This window comes from Prosopis cineraria, unplaced genomic scaffold (assembly GCF_029017545.1).
Source record: "Prosopis cineraria cultivar Desert tree isolate PC_DT_omini unplaced genomic scaffold, ASM2901754v1 PC7, whole genome shotgun sequence".
NCBI lineage: Eukaryota > Viridiplantae > Streptophyta > Magnoliopsida > Fabales > Fabaceae > Prosopis > Prosopis cineraria.
The window spans coordinates 21,696,082-21,710,158 of NW_026555338.1; the positions used below are offsets into that span (position 1 = coordinate 21,696,082).

A 14,077-nucleotide genomic window follows, 5' to 3' on the forward strand; every position below is an offset into this window, starting at 1 on the left:
TTAACTGAGAAAAAATACCTAACACAAGCAACACAATCAACTATAATCTAATCACCTAAATTTAATTTTCCTCCTTCACAAAATAAATTAATTTTATTTAATTAAAATCTCACTTCACTCACAACTTAACAACTGTTCCAAATTAACCACATCAGAAACAAAGCTTGAGTAATCACCTGAGTCAAATCACTCTTAAATTACTATACCAATCGATTATAGCAATTAAAGTATAAAATTTAGAGATAAAGATAACAAGAACAAATTAGAATAAAGTTAAAATAAAATCTTTCTTGAATATCAAAAACTCTAATTAAAATTTAGGATTATGATTTGTAATTGATTACACTAATAATTTAGTTCTTCATAAAATTAAAAATCAGACTGTACAGCATAAGAAATTGAGGAGCCATTGATCAATAAAATTGAAGGAAAGAATATGAAGGGCAATCACCTCCGTCCGCACTCTTCTGCACTGCCACTGTGTTTTCCAATTCTATTCTTCTCGTGGAGGTCGTGCGTTTGTGCGTGCTATTTCCTTGCTTTAAATAAAAAAATAGATACGTGTCCTTTTTCCATTGAAAAGCATGCGGCCATGCTCCTCTCAAAATAAAAACCTAATAGTTTAATGACAAAATCATCTTAAATAACCTTAATTAAAAACTGCACTAAAAATCTCAAATTAAATATAAACAAAATTTAAAGATTTTATTCTTAACTTCATCTTTAAATATATCCATATTTTTTTTATTCAAAATAATCTTTATCAACATCTTTTAAATTAAACTTAAAAAATCTGCACATATAAAATAAATAAAATAGAAACTTTGTAAAAATATCAAATAGATTATTTATATTTTAAAATCATAAATTTAATTATTTAAAATCTCAAAACTGAAGATTGACTAATAAAATTAAATAATATTTAATTAAACTCAATTAGCCTCAATTAAATATTTAAAAATTTAAATTAAACAAATAAAAATATATAAAATTATGATTTATCAAACATCACCACCTTCTTCAATATCTTCGCCACTAACAGCCTTAGACCTTCCCCCACACGTTGTGCCATCTCTGCTTTCATGTATCATCTAAAATGTTGGCCATTGTTTTCTCCTTTCATATATTCACTTTTCATTTGTCTCTTATATGACCTTTTCCTGTGGACTTTGGACATGCATAAATATGAACTTCTCAACAATATTGAATAAAAATCATGTTTTTATTTTATTCAATAAAATCTATATATCTCTTTTGCAGCATGGAAGATAATTTGTTTTGTGATAAGTATTTTATAAGTTTTTTTAATTATGATTCATCCCTTGTGAAACTATTACTATTTAATATTATAGGACATTGATAAAATTTTAGTCTCATAGGTTATTTTTTTTAATGGAATAAGTAAATTTATTTTAAAATGATAAGGACAAGTGAATCTTAGGGAAAATAAGTTTATTCAACTGTCCCCACACAGGTCCAAAGTCGACAGAAAAAAGGTCATATAAGAGAAAAGGAAAAGTGAACATATGAGAAGTTATTTATTTTAAAGACAGTTTTTTAATTAAAATTTTATATCTTATCTATTTTTTAGTGTTTAATTTTCTTATATTATATTCATAATATAATTGCTAATACCTGTTTGGCGTATGATTTTAAGATTGCTAATACCCATTTCAAGAAGAGAGATTAGCATCTCATCACTTATAAAAGCAGAGCTTTAAGGCCACAAATTGATTTCTTTTTGGTAAGGAATGCAGATAGAAGCCTTTGTAAAAATTGTAAGGTGATTCTTGAGGATGTTGTTACGACATAATATAAGGTCCTTGTCCTTGATATATGTATTATGAGTAAAAACCAAAAACATCGACAAGTAATAACTCTAAGGATAAGGTGGTGGCAATTAAAAGGTGAAAAGAGAGAAATCTTTCAAGAGAAATCTCTTGGCTGAAAGAATTTGGGAGTCTCAAGGAAGAGCTAATACTTGGTAGGAAGACTTGGCTGTGAAGATAAGGAAGGTTTGTAAAAGAAGTTTTGAGAGAATCAAGAGGTTTTAGTCCGAGAGATAAGGAATCTTGGTAGTAAAATGATAGCATACAGGAAAAAATAAGTACAAGAAGTGTTTCAAAGCCATCCATTTGTGCAATGATGATGAAAATTGGGAAAGGTATCATATGACTAAAAAGAAAACTAAGAAGGTCATGAGTGAAGCTAGTTCTAAAGTATTTGAAGAGTTTTATAATGGTCTTGGGATAAAGGATGGAGAATAAAAAATTTATAAGATTGCTAAGAGTAATGAAAGAAAATCAAAAGATTTGGAACAAGTAAGGTGTATAAAGGATGAAGAGGGAAATGTTTTGGTCACAGATAATGATATTAAGGACAGATGGGAGACATAATTTTCTAAACTTTTCAATGATGATGAGGGTTCATCAATTAACTTGGAAGATTTAGCAACTCTTGAAAGAGAGTGAAATTTGTCATTTTTTTGAAGAATACGAGTTTGGGAAGTGAGAGAAGCTCTTAAAAAAATGACAAATGATAGAGCCAATGAACCTAATTGTATCCCTATTGAAATGTGAAAATGTTTGGGTGAAGAAGGAGTGTGGTAGTTAACTAATTTATTTAATGAGATCTTACAATCCAAGAGAATACCGGATGATTGGAGGAGAAGCACCTTAGTTTCTATTTTTAAAAATAAAGGAGATATTCAGAATTATGCTGACTATAAAGAGATTAAACTTATGAGTCATACTATAAAATTATGGGAAAGAGTGATTGAGAATAGGTTGAGATTGAAAACTAGTATTTCTGAGAATTAGTTTAGCTTCATGCTAGGGAGGGTGACTACAAAAGTGATTTATCTACTAAGAGAATTAATGAAAAAGTATCGATGTAAATTTAAAGATTTACGTATGGTTTTTATTGATTTAAAAAAAAAGCTTATGATTGTATATTGAGAGAAGTACTTTGAAAGGCATTAGAAAAGAAGGGGTGTTCGAGTTGCCTATATTCGAGCTATACAAGACATGTATGAGGGAGCAACAACTAGTATAAGAATGCTTAGTGGTGAAACAAAAGATTTTCCTATAAAGATTGGATTGCATCAATGATCATCTTTGAGTCCTTATTTATTTAATCTAGTCTTAGATGTTTTGACTGAGCATATTCAAGACAAAATTCCTAAATGCATGCTTTTTGTGAATGATATAGTTCTTATTGTAGAGATAAGAGAAGAAATAAATTATAAACTTGAGTTATGGAGGAAGACGTTAGAGTCAAAAGATTTTCGCTTGAGTAGGAGTAAAATAGAATATTTATATTGTAATTTTGATAAGGGGTTAGTGAGTAGTAACTTGGAAGTGAAATTGGATAATCAAACCAAATCTCAAGTAAAAAAATTTAGATATTTAGGGGCGATTATTCAACAAAATAGGAAAATTGATGGAGATATTGCACATAGGATATAAGCGGGGTAATTTAATTGAAGAAAGGCTAAATGAGTTATCTGCGATTGTAAGATACCTGATAAGCTTAAAGGAAAGTTTTATCGAACTGCTATAAAACCAGCAATTTTATATGGTAGTGAATGTTGAGCTTTGACGGGACAGCAAGAGCATAAAATTAGAGTAGCAGAGATGGGAATGTTAAGTGTGGATATACACGTAAAAACAAAATTCGAAATGAGCAAATATGGAAAAATGTTGGTGTGGCACCTATTGAAGAAAAAATGGTCGAAAATCATTTGAGATGGTTCGGACATGTACAAAGAAGATCACAGAAAGCATCTGTGAAGAGAATGGAACAGATAATTTTGAGCCTTGTCAAGAAGGGTAGAGGAAGACTGAAAAAAATACTTTTGAAGGTTGTTAAGTGTGACTTTTTAATTAACAATATTTTTAAAAGCTTATAATGATAGAGAGTATAATGGTGTCATATAATCCATGTAGCCGACCCCATCTAGTGGAATAAGGCTGGTTGTTGTATATTCATAATATAATTAAATAAATATTTAAGATTATTTTTTTAAATGGATAATATAACTTTTAGTCCATCAAGTTTTCATAGCTATTAATTTGGTCCCTCAAGTTTAATTTAACTAATTTATCCATTAAATTTACATCAATTATCTATTTGGTCATTATCATTGAAAAAAGATTAAATTATCAAAATTTGTTAACATGGATAACAAAATATTGATGATAGTCATGCAGATTCATGAAAAGAAGTATAATTATTTATATAGAGAAAAAATAAATTCTAAAATTTTAAAAAACAAGAGAACAAAAAGAGTGTAAGGGATTATATTGATGAAATTAAACTAACTTGAGGGTTAATTTGTTCTCATTTAAATACATATACATGGAAAGTCATCACTATATTTTGCACATTAGATTTTTTTAATAGTCAATTTGTATTTTAAAACTCAAAGGACTCACATAAAAGTTGAGGGATCAAATCTATAATCGAGACAAATTTGAACAACTAAAAGTTTCATTATCCCTTATAAAGAATATTAATATTTTTTTAATATAAATTGTGTAACATCTCAAAATTTACTTTAAGGACTAATTAAATTAATTGAGGGTTTAACTAGTCAACTAAGGTAAGTGGAGGTTAATTAGAGAGTTTTGTTAGCCATTTGGGTCTATTAGACCTTATATGAGGGTTAAAATCATCCCTTAAGAGTAATTAGGTCACTTTAAGCCCAATTAATTGGGCTTAAGTGATGCTGCCCATTTTGAGCTATTCATCATGGTAAAAGTGTAGTTCACCATGGCGAGTGTGATGCAAATTCAAAACCCAATTCTATCATTCGAAATGATAGAATTTGGAAGAGTTTGAGAGACAACTAAGAGAGAGGTGCAGCTACTCTGCTAGGGCTCCATTTTGGTGCTTGTTTGGAGTGTTTTTTTTTTCCTAACTTAGGTAAATCTTCTCTACTCTTCTCCTAACTTATTTATGTATTTTTTTGCAAGTTTATAGGTTGGAGAGTGAAGGTCCGAATCTAGGACCAAGTTGCATCTATCTATATGACTTCAACGGAGTCTAGTGATGATTATTTACATTTCTAATCATTAGTTTAGGCTAATGACAATGTTTAGAGTGGTTTATAATGGGCTTAAGATTAACCTTAACACTAATTAACTAAGCATAAGCTAATGCAATAGGTTAACAATTTTTACTAAGCTTAATGATAGTAAAAGGATTGTTAATATCACTAATTAGGGCCTTAGGCCTTAATTGTGATTAATAACTAATTAATGATGATTTATGATTCTAATTGTATGTTGACTACTCTTAGAGCTATTTGTGCATTTGGAAGCTCCTTCGAAATTCAAATTATACTCTTGGGGTGGTAACTCAAGAGTTGAGATAATTAGGAGTTAAGTTCTTGTAGATGTCTGTGTTTGCATATATGAGCCTAATAGATTTTATTATGGAATGGTATGTTATGGTTGGAGCTTGCAATTGTGCAAGTAGAAGAATCATATGTTTGGAGTATTGGTATGTAAATAAATGGTTTTTTGGTAAGTTATAGGAAAAGTATGGCCTGATGAATATGATATTGATAATATATTGAGCAATATAAAGCTTTATCAACAAATATGACTTGATGATGATTATGTGATTGGATATGACTATGAGTATGAAAATGATTATGTGATTCTGTGGCATGAAAAGGTTGATATGAATTGTAAGTTGTAGGGCGGTGCCATGTTAATAAGTAGAGATGGCATGAGTTGTTTAATGTGATTGAGTTGAAGTGATATGGTTATATCTTGAGCATATGATGATGATATGTCATTGAGTACACACTTATAATACTATCATGAAATTTAAATATTGGTTAAATAGCCTTGTCTCAATAGTATGTGCTTAATTGTTAGATAAGTTAATCATGTTCACATGTATAGCATATCATTGAGTTACATGAGCATATTGAAAATGTGGACTGGGCAAATTGACAAGCATAGGGCCTTGGCCATGTCACCTCTCGCAATTGGAGAATGAGACTAATTTGGTCACACAGACTAGTCCTATATGATTTGATAGCCCATGAATTCAGTTAGAATATATAAGGACAGTAATAAGGGTCAAGTATGATCATGCATAGTCATCATTATTGTTACACATGCTTAATAGTCATGTGTGTGCGCGCATATACGCTCGTCATCGTGAGATACACATTGAAGAACTACAAAATTGCTAAATTCAATTGTATGCTTAATTTGCTTATGTGTGCCACATAATTATCTGCTTGAATTTATATGCTTGGTTACTAAAATTTTAAAATCTCTCTTGTGGTTTAACATTTTTTCGAGAGAAGCTTCGTTTTCAAGATAAAGGGAAGTAAATGAAGCTAGAAACAACTAATAATTATAATGTTTTTAGTATTTCTTAATGTGTAATTGAATATTTTATTGCCAATATTAAGAGTCATTTGCATATATTATATTGTTGCTTTGTGTGTAGCCTATGATAATAATGATTTGGGCACTTTGGCATGGACTTTATGTGTCTTGAACTGGGTTGAGTGTTATATGGGTTCGTGCTACAATTTGTTCAATAAGAGGATTGTTAATTGCTTTTAGTTTTAGTAACCTCCTTGTTATGAAAATAAAGAAAGAAGGGATGCTAGGCTTATGTTTATATAAATATAAAGTTTATCAAATTTAAACTCAAAATTCAGTGTTATTATTTTAAATATTTATATGTGATCTATATCTAGAGACAGACTAGGATATATTTTTGTGTTATTTAAAATTTGATAAGTTTTGTTAGATCTTGCCATTGTTTTGGATACTTAATTTTTCTTTTATTAAAATATATATTTTAGTTAAACTAACTTTATTTTTTTAAATTTTTAAAATCTACCTATTAGTTATTATTTACGACTTAATTCTCTCTCTTTCTCTCTCTCTCACACACACTATTTCTTTCTTCTCTTATTTTATAACTTTTTTTTTTGGGTATATCACGTTATATTATTGTTGGATATGGAAAACCAAAGACATGCTTCTCTCATAATGGTATTTTTTTCCCCCATATTTTTTGAAAGTGACGGTTAATTAATTCATTAACTAGGTTTGTTCTTATAATAGAAGTCAACCTAATAATTGTTTTGATGGACAAGATGATTTTTGGAGATTGAAAGATTGCTTGGATGTTGTATAGATGAGAACATTAGAGATCTTTTGCTCATTTTTATTATGAAAATAAGATGTTTTTTTAACCAAGATCCGGTTGAGAGCTCATCTTGGCCCAAATTAAAAGAAAACTCTAATGGAGATGTTGGTAATTGAATGGAAAGAATGTGTTTGGGACGTGCCCCGCACACAAAAGAAGCAGATTGTTGGGACACTTGCTATCTCCTTCTTCTATGGATCCCTCCTCGCCCCATCATTCCTGCCTTTTAATTGTGATAGTGTGTCAAATTCTAAGCCATTCTCTGGTCAAACAATTTTAAGAGACTCACTTAAGGTCCCAAAATGCAAAAATTTATATTTGGAGTCCAATATAATTTGAAAACGCACTACATGCTAGATGACCTTTCTTGTAAATTTTGTTGTGGACAAAAAGACGTATTTTTTTTGTCTCAATAGAATTTTAATGTACGCACAACATGATGTTTATAAATTCTCAACACAATATTTATAAATGTACAACATATTTAGTAGACATGGTTAATTTTGAAGTAAAATATACAAACAAATAAAGGATAAATAACACAATGTACATGAATATACAATATGAGGTTCATCAATATAAACTTACAACATTTGCATAACATAAAGTTCATGATGAACAACATAGTTTTATTGAAACAACATATTTTAAGTTAATGTCCATTAGATATATTGTACATTCATGAACATTGTGGTGAGAATTTATGGACATCATGTTGTGCATACATAAACATTTTATTAAAACAAGGGCAAATGCATCTTTTCATCTATAAGAAAATTTATGCTTTTACCAAAATAAAAGAAAATCTTAAAAGTCATTAACTCAATCTAAAAATTCAATAAGTTTTTAACTTTATTCATTATATATATGTGTATATATATATAACAATAAAATACTTGAATATTTAATAACTTTTTTAACATTGAATAAAAACAAAAGAACAAAGATAAACATAATAGTTATTAAAGTGTTTTATAAATTGTATCAAAATAAATACTCTTTCTATCCTATGAATAGTACAAGAGTAGAAACCAAGAAGTTCATTAAAGAAGTCATTTATGACTAATTAAACGTGTTATTTAATTTAGCAAGGCAAGATTATGTTGCTACTCCTTAGTTTATTTTGCTACATATCTTTTGATTACGTTTGTTGTTGTTTTTTGGCCAGATTGATTATGTTTGTTTGGCACTATCAAAAATTTTTTTTGATTAAGAGGTAAAAATGTTTTGATTTTTTTCAAAAGAAAGTATGGGTATTCCTATCTTTTAAAAAGAATAATGTTGCTCTAGAAATATTAAAGAGTGGATAACCTATTGCTAACGTTTGACTAACCATGGTAGTGGAGGAAGAAGAGGGAGGAGCAATCTCAAGAGGAACCTTGCCTTGAGGAGTGTTGAAAACATGGTGAAGTGCGATTTATTTCCAAGGATTTGGGTTTCAATTCCTACTTTTATTTGAGTTGGCGTAGTGATTAATGAAGCATCCTCACTCTCCCTTTCAACATCACCAAATCTGAGGCGCATGTGATTTTATTTTCGGGATCTAGGTTTCAATTCCCACTCCTCTTCCATCAAGATTCCCATGATTCAATCAATTTTTACTGGGCTATGGCGAATGGTAAGGATTCAGGCAAGTTCTTGGTGTTATCGAGGGTCTGAACGAGTCTACAGAGGGAGTTTGCATTTGCCATGTCAGCTCAATCTGAGATTTATGGATCTTTAAGACTCATGCCAGGAAAAACAAAAATGGGGTTCAAGATAGTCCTATAAATAAGGGGTCTAAGAAATCTCATTCCTCTAAGGTTTGGAGAGATGAGTAGAATTGCACGAAGTTGGTGCCAGAGGATTGATGTTGTGGAACCCATTGTTTTGGAAGAGGTCAAGGGAAAGGAGGTAAATGCTGTAAAATTAAAAACATAAAATTAAAGGAGGTAAAGTCATTTTTGAGCTTTAATAAAGTTGATGATAGCATTTTCGTGAAATGTTATTAGGGAAGAAATGGGAAAAATCTCAATCACTGCACTAGAAAATGGAATGATATTAAACCCCCATTCTCTATAAATCCAACTTCCATTAACTTCTCCTTCTCTCTCTTTCTCCCTTTAACATGACACTCTTGTTTCCTACTTCCTCCACTATAACCTCCAAATAACAAAACCACTATTAAGCCATCCTCTTTTGCTTCTGAATCTGCTCCATGTAACAGGGCTATGGCTGTTATGAATATAAACTACTTCTTTGGTAGATTCTAGATTCTTCTGGCATTGTTTGTGATTGTGGATTCTTCATGCAACATCACTGACCATGAGTTGGTCTTCAAGGCCTTTCAATCCACCTCTGAATTCAATGTTTCCAGACAAGAAGCGAGGGTTCACGGTTAGTCAATGACGAGAATCATGGCCAATCTTCGGGGGTTATTTTTTCCGTTAGTCAACTTTGGCAAGAAGTTAGGAAAAGGTAATATTGTTTCACTTTTAACATTTTTTTAAAGAGTAAAAATATTTATATCTTTTTTGAACAAAAATTTTTGAAAATATTTTTGTCTTTTAACCTATTTTTTTCCAATTTGACTTGACATTTTACCATGACTTTTTTTAATATAATAAACTCTCCCTCTTTTTTAATCTATCTTTTAAAACACATTAAACGAACACATTAAATTTACAATTAATACGTCATATGTTTTACAAGTCCTTAATTTCTGTTCAATGTTAATAAAATTTTAAATGTATAAATTTTTATTTTTTAGAATAAAAAATACAACTAATGTAAATATATCTTTTATTTTTTAGGTAATAAATTCATTTTACTACAAAGTAATGGTAGGAGGACTGTAATGATAGGATGACTATGTTTAATTTTAAATTATTTATATATTAAAATAAAGAATAAAATTGTCATAAAATAAATAGGATAAAAAAGTAAATTAACCCCTAAAAAAAGAAAGAGCTAGAGAGAGAGAGAGACTCTTATTTATGAGTTGATATGGTGAGTTGCCTCTCTGAATATATTCATAGGCGAAGTGTAGGACAATATGGAAAGAAATAAATCCAACATAGCAGCAAGCTAGAGAAGAAAAAAGTGCAATATAGCATATGTAGATTAAATTAATTATAATTTAATATGCCTAACATAATGACATCTTTATTATGTTAGGCATATTATGTATTATGTCGACATGATGGGTTTATTTAGGATTAAAGTAGATTTGGATGCTCATCTATTGTAGAGTCTCAAAAAATATATTGGTCACATTATTCATACGGTTTCCTATAAGTCTCTCTCCCCCTCTCACACACACACACACACACACACTTAATATTTGATAAATGAAATTTACTAAAAAAATGGATTAATTCTTGAATAGATGATATAAGAATAAAGAATATTGTCGACCGTTATCTGCTGATATATAATAGATAAACACAGCCATTTGTTTAATGATATAGTTTTATTCCTAGAAAGTCGCCATGGCAAGCCTTCTTGTGTTGGCACTTGGCGTCATCTTTAGAATGTCTTATTGTAGGAGCTTGTGATGTTGACTATTTGCATAATTTATGTAACCAATAAATTAGTTTGATAAGTAATCTTTGATGATATTTAGCTCACACTCTTCTAAACCGCCAAGGCTAAACCTGTGTTTCTAGTTTTCACTGGTCAACACGACCAGTTTTCTCATGGCCGTGGTATTTATTTTTTAATTATTTTTCCCAGATGCCATGCTAAAAAAATTGTTTGATAAAAAGAGACCAGGTATTAAAAAGACATAGAATCTAAAAACAACAAATCATAACCTCGAGTTAAAACCAGCGTTGAAGAAGCCACTCTAAAATTTCCTTGTATCTCCAGCTGGACAACGACGCAAAACAAAAGCAGTATTGCCTTTTAAACCCTCTAGACCAAAAACCAAATCTTAAATTCAGTTCACTAGTTTCTCTTGGCAGCCAAGTGGGCATGTCTTCCCTGAGTATATATAGCTTTAGCCGAGCTCTGCTTTCCCCCAGATCCCGACAACTTTCAGCAATTTCTCACTATCATTGTCGTCCTTCATACTCGGTGCTCAGAAACTACCATGTCTAGCACGACTGGTCAAGTTATCAAGTGCAGAGGTCAGCCTTCATACTTAATTTCTCATCTCCTCTGTCTTTCTCTATCCTCTTCACACAAAATTTCTTCTCTCTTCTCAATCCTGTATTGATTGTTTTGTGTGGAAATGGTGAAATGTAGCTGCATTGGCTTGGGAAGCAGGGAAGCCACTGTCGATTGAAGAGGTAGAGGTGGCGCCGCGCAGGCTGGAGAAGTGCGTCTCAAGATTCTCTTCACAGCCCTTTGCCATACTGATGTTTACTTTTGGGAAGCCGAGGTTACCTATCTTCTTCCATTGTTGAATCAGAATCTTACTATTATTATAATTTTTCTCCTATGATAGGGATAAACTCTATTGTTTCCTCGTATATTTGGCCATGAAGCCGGAGGGTATGTTCCTTCCTTCCCCTTTAATTTTTCGATTTATTTCGCGTTGGATATAAATTCCTTTAGTTACATGAAACTAATACACATGTTGATGGTGATGTTATTTTATTCACGAAAGTGGAGAGTGTAGGGGAGGGAGTGACTCATCTAAAACCAGGAGATCATGCTCTTCTAGTATTCACAGGGGAGTGTAGAGAGTGTCCACATTATAAATGAGAAGAAAGCAACATGTGCGACCTTCTAAGGATCAACACAGACAGGGGTGTAATGATCAACGACGGCAAGTCCAGATTCTCTAAGAACGGACAGCCAATATATCATTTTGTGAGGACCTCCACATTCAGTGAATACACTGTCGTGCATACTGGATGTGTCGCTAAGATTAAACCTCCTGTTCCTCTAGACAAAGTTTGCGTTCTTAGCTGTGGAATCTGCCCAAGTTTTCCCTTACTTCAACATTATGCATATATTCTTGTTGGATGAATTTGCAATACTGTTTTCTGATAATTGCTTCCTTTATTTTTGTAGGATTTGGTACTACTGTAAATGTTGCAAAACCAAAATCTAGTTCCTCTGTTGCCATTTTTGGACTCAGAGCTGTTGGCCTTTCTGTATGTTTATAGCCTTTTAAGGTTTAGTTTTTTCAACAGTACTTAACGAAATAACTGTATTTTGTCCTGATCATATTTCCTAATTTAAATTTTAGGCTGCTGAAGGGGCAAGGGTTTCTAGGGCATCCAGAATTCTTGAAGTTGATTCAGTTTCCAGCCGTATTGAGAAAGGTATTATATTCATATTTTCATTAAACACTCTGCATCTAATAAAACCCCAATATGTGTATGCGTGTGTCGATGGTAGTTTATGTTTTTACTGTTATTGACAACCAAGAAGTTTGGAGTTAATGAGCTTGTGAACCCAAAAGACCATGACAAACTTGTACAAGAGGCTAGTCAATAAGCAGATAATAGAGGTTGATTGATTGATAAATACAGCCGCCTATCTCAAACATGGTTTAAGGTTTTAACACTTGACACTTAAATAGGTAATAGCTGAAATGACAAATAGAGGTACAGATCGGGCGGTTGAGTGCACTGGGAGCAATCAGGCTACGATTTCAGCATTTGAATGTGTCCACGATGCATGTATTAGAAACTTACACAATTGCTAACTCTTCTAAGATGTCATCATAGTAGATTTATAGGCCACCAGCAAGGCCAGAGCTAACTATGTGAATGGTTATGGGTATGTAGGGATGAGGTGTGGCAATGCTTGTTGGAGTGCCAAACAAGGATGATGCATTCAAAACCCATCCAGTGAATTTCCTAAATGAAAAGACTTTGAAGGGCACCTTCTATGGCAATTACAAGTCTCATTTTGATCTGCCTTCTGTGGTAGAGATGTACATGAAAGGGGTAAGCCTACTTGTGGAATCAAATATGGTTGTGATTTTGTGTAAATTCTTAGTGCATGTTAGTGATGGGTGGGATCTTATGATGAAATTGCAGGAGTTGGATTTGGAGAAGTTCATCACTCATTCAGTCCCTTTATCAGAGATCAACAAATCCTTTGACTACATGCTCAAAGGAGAGTCCATCAGGTGTATCATTCGCATGGAAGACTAGAATAATGTGAAATAGTGTTTGGTGTCAGGATTCAAAGTGTTATTTGTGATTGTGAAAAAGGAAGAATAAAGTTTTGTATACAGTCAATCCTCATTGTATTTTATTAAATTGTGAGTGTCAGATTGTAATGAACTATAAAATGTTTGTTACCTGAAATTAAATTTTGGCGTCTGTGGCTTCCAACACACATGAATGTCATATGGTAGTATTTGTTTTATAATTTTGTTTAGATATCTTAAACTTTGATTGGAGGATGCTTGGCCATTCGTGGCTAGGAGCCTATGAGTATTGGCCTTCGATTGAAAAACATATACCAGTTTAAAATTAACAATGGTGAGAGGGCCTAGTATTTTTCTTTTTGCATATGCTAAATCAAGTTCAAATTCATGTTGCAAGAGGCGTCTATATTAAGCGCTCAACTTTATATATTGCTTAAAATATATTAAATTTTAATTTGATTAAATCATACTTTTTGAATTTTAATAAAGTTGAATTATTTTTGTTTAAACAAAAAGAATTCTTTCTCATGACAGCTAATATGAAAGAGATAAAAGGCCTAATTATTTAAGATTCAAAAAACTAAGTTCTTTTTAAATAATATATTTATTTCGTTGAGATTTTGGAAAAATTAAATTATTTCATGTTTGCTTAGAAATTTTTTTTTCAACTTATTTGGATAAAATGATGTACATTTTTTTTTAAATTATAGTTATGGGCATTTTGTTAAATTAAATTACTAAAATCAAGCCAAGATCAGGCATTTGCAGCGGCCAAAAAATGTAAAGAGAATGAAA

General features: G+C 31.3%; 1 pseudogene; it reads left to right on the forward strand.

Annotated features, from left to right (window-relative positions):
• The first annotated feature begins 11,260 nt into the window (after positions 1–11,260).
• Positions 11,261–13,454, forward strand: LOC129315610 (alcohol dehydrogenase 1-like; annotated as a pseudogene).
• The last annotated feature ends 623 nt before the right edge of the window (positions 13,455–14,077 follow it).